The sequence below is a fragment of the Cebus imitator genome, unplaced genomic scaffold, assembly GCF_001604975.1.
Source record: "Cebus imitator isolate Cc_AM_T3 unplaced genomic scaffold, Cebus_imitator-1.0 Scaffold28, whole genome shotgun sequence".
Taxonomy (NCBI): domain Eukaryota; kingdom Metazoa; phylum Chordata; class Mammalia; order Primates; family Cebidae; genus Cebus; species Cebus imitator.
Genome location: NW_016107343.1, coordinates 25,537 through 29,304, shown reverse-complemented (window position 1 = coordinate 29,304; position 3,768 = coordinate 25,537). Strand labels below are relative to the sequence as shown.

Genomic DNA, 3,768 nt, shown 5'->3' with positions numbered 1-3,768 from the left:
AATGAGGAGAGATAGATGAGAAAAGAAGATGCTTCTGATGGACTAAGGAGGTGCTTTCGTAAAGTGTTTGTGTGTACTTCAGAAAAAGGTACAAGTTTTGGAAGGCACAGAGCCCCAACTTTTACAGAAGAAAATATTTCATTAAAATAGTGATATTACATGAAAAGAAATACTCGTAACTTCTTCCACTTCAAGAGAGCCTGTTAGAAGGCGGGCCCAAGGCGTGCCAGCATTAGTCTCCTCCCCTCCTCCACCTTCTTCCTCATTCTCTCCCCGGCGCCTGGCCCTTTGCTTCCCCGGCGACTGCCTGCACAGGCAGCAAGGAGTTGTTTCCCAGTGCACTCCTGGCTGCCAGTTCTGGCTGCAGCTGCCACCTCTAGCTGCTAAAGTGGCTGTCACCTGCTGCAATCTACACAGCCTTGGGACGAGAAAAGGGACCTCAGACCTTCCAGATCGCTTCCACTTGCAAGAAACTATTTGTCACAGGTAAGAAATTTCATTCCTCTTTATTTTAGAAAGCCAGCCATGGCAATTAGACGAAAATAAGCTAGAAAAGCAATTGAGAGGAATATAAACCATTTAACATCACTACAATGAGCAGTGTCAACGTAAGAAATATAAGCAAAGTCAGAATAGAATTATTTTCTTTTATTAAACATGGGAGAGTATCACTTTAGAGGAGAGGTTCTCAAACTTTTTGCTCTCATAATTTATTTACACTAAGCATATCACGTTAGCATAAGTAACAATTTTAATTAAAGATGACTATACATTTTTTCTTTTTTTTTTTTTTTTTTTTGAGACAGAGTCTCACTCTGTCACCCAGGCTGGAGTGCAGTGGCACAATCTTGGCTCACTGCAACCTCCACCTCCCAGGTTCAAGCAATTCTCCTGCCTCAGCCTCCCAAGTAGCTGGGGCTATAGGCATGCACCACCACGCCCAACTAATTTTTGTATTTTTAGTAAAGACACGGTTTCACCATGTTGGCCAGGCTGATCTCGGACTCCTGACCTCATGATCCACCCGCCTCGGCCTCTCAAACTGCTGGGATTACAGGCGTGAGCCACTGCACCTGGCCAACTATGTACTTTTTAAACAACAACAAAAAAACAAGCGTAAAGAGTAACACTTTTTTTCTACAAGTGTTTTAACTGGTTTAATAGAAGCCAGATAGATGAGCTGGATTCTCATCTCTTTGCATTCAGACTACTGCAATATTGCTCAGAATGTAGCCTCTGGTAAACTCTGTTGTACGCTCATGAGAGAATGAGTGAAAAAGACGAATTACATCTTAGAATTATTAGAAATAGCTTTCACTTTAAGAACTTCCTGAGAATCACTATTTTAGAGGGGTAAAATAAATAAGCTTCTCTTTAAAGCGAGTCTCAAGACGGAATCAGTTACATTAAAAGCAAGCAAAAAATTTGCCCATGGTTGGTCATCTTCTAGAACCTGCCCCTAACACCTTTGGGCTTGGCTACAATTGGATAAGATAGAATTCCCCAGGATAATTTTGTTTCACAGTAAGGGAAGGGCTAAATAAATATCTCTATTTGAAGTTGAATAACAAAAATTAGGACACCCTAAATTTTGGGACAACTGAAATTCCTCTTTTTGCCTATATTAAGCTACTTAAAGTTCTATTAAATTTTCCTTCAGGCCAGTTGCAGTAGCTCATGCCTGGAATCTCAGCACTTTGGGAAACAGAGGCAGGAGGATTGCCTGAGCCCAGGAATTTGAGAACAACCAGGGCAGCATCAACACTACAAAACATAAATCATTAGCTGGGTGTGTCGGTGCATGCCTGTAGAGCTACTGAGGATACTGAGGATTGCTTGAGCCCAGGAGGTTGAATCTGTGGTAAACTGGGCCACTGGGCATCAAAGTGAGACTTTCTCAAAAAAAAAAAAAAAAAAAAACTTTCTTCAAAAATAACTTTTTATCTGCAATGTTTTCCTATTGCCTATGAGATTAAATTTACTGTTTTATGTGATTTCCAGTGCCCTCCATACTCTAATCTCACTTTACCTTGTGTTCACTGCAAAACAGCAGGACTGTTCCACTGCAATCCAAAAATCACAGGCTGGGTACAGTGGCTCACACCTATAATCCCAACACTTTGGAAGGCCAAGGAAGGTGGATCCCTTCCACTCAGGAGTTCAAAAGCAGCCTGAGTGGCATGGCAAAACCCTGTCTCTCCAAAAAAATACAAAAAATTAGTCAGATGTGGTAGCACGTGCCTGTAGTCCCAACTACTCAGGAGGCTGAGGCAAGAGGATCACTTGATCCCAGGAGGTCAAGCCTACAGTGAGCTGTGTTTTTCGCATCACTGTACTCCAGCCTGGGTGAGAGAGCAAGACTGTGTCTCAAAAACAAAAAATCACTCTATTCAGTTCACCTCCAACACATCATTTTTTTGATTATCGCATAAATGCTGGTCCATTTCCTTCTCTATTCATATCTTTAAGCATTCTTTGAGATTCGATTCAATTCTCCTTTTCAAACTAGGCCATTTAAACTACATCAGTTCCATTTTGATATTTTGTTTTGAGTCTGTATTTAGCAGTTTATTAATTATGACTTTTATAATTAATTATCTAATTTTTAAAGTTTTCTTCTCTTCTCACCTCTTCCACACTCATATACACGCATTCATAATAAGATGGCAAAGTTTTCAAGGACAAATGATTTATAGAACTGAAAAGTTTGTGGGTCAGTCACATACACACACAAAAAAGAACTGAAAACTTAGGTTTTGATCTTGTTGCTGTCAAGATAACTATTTACCTGATTTCAGGCAATTAGTTATGTAGCATGCTCCCTCATTTTATCCCATACCTATTCAACAGGATTGGAATTCCACAGCAAGGATAAACATAATCATGGTTGCTTTTCAAGTTTAAGGCATTTTAACTTTTAATCTGCTAGTATGTTTGTTGTTGTCTAAGATGGAGTCTTGCTTTGTCACCCAGGCTGGAGTACAGTGGCATGAACTTGGCTCACTGCAGCCTCCACCTCATTCCATCAATTCTCTTGCCTCAGCATCCCAAGTATCTGGGACTACAAGGCACGTGCCACTATACTCAGCTAATTTTTGTATTTTTAGTAGAGACAGGGTTTTACCATGTTGGCCAGGCTGGTCTCGAACACCTGACCTCAAGTGATCTGCCTGCCTCGGCCTCCCACAGTGCTGGGATTACAGGCATATGCCACCTTGCCTGGCCTAATAGTATGTTTCTAAACTCTTAGTGGCTTAACAATGCTGGTTGTATAATAAATATTCCATAAATATGTATTATCTTAGAACTATGAAGAAGTGGTTACTAGGCCATTTGCCACATATTAATGGTTCTCTCCTTACAGCCTTAACTAGAGTCTAGAATTGCAGGTTGCTAGAGGTGAAACAGACCTTAAAGATTGACTATCCAACTTCCTTGTCCAAATGAGGAAACTGAGACCCTTAGAATTAAGTGACTTGCCCCAGACAAAACTGGAACTCATGTGGCCTAATTTCCATAATGAAATTCTGCCATTCACTAGCCTCTGCCTAGTTTTCAAAGTATTGCAATAACTAAAACTTTTTGTTTGTTTGTTTGTTTTAAAGAACAAATTGTCACTGCTTACTCCTGGGAGGATCTTTCTGAGGTGGTTTATAACTTTAAAAAAAAAAAAGTCGGGCCGGGCGTGGTGGCTCACGCCTGTAATCCCAGCACTTTGGGAGGCCGAGGCGGGTGGATCACGAGGTCAAGAGATCGAGACCATCCTGG

General features: G+C 40.9%; 1 protein-coding gene across 3 annotated transcripts in view; it reads left to right on the top strand.

The window, feature by feature from the left end:
• Nucleotides 1-277: 277 nt before the first annotated feature.
• The window catches only part of IL18 (interleukin 18), a 21,754-nt gene continuing 18,263 nt past the window's right edge, over nt 278-3,768 (top strand). For 2 of the 3 annotated variants that reach the window (XM_017523258.2, XM_017523261.2), the window contains exon 1: nt 278-486. The gene's annotated coding sequence lies outside the window, so the exon portion shown is untranslated. Of the gene's footprint in view, nt 487-1,837; nt 1,862-3,768 lie in introns of those variants that run through there. The other variant, XM_017523259.2, reaches the window with a different exon arrangement.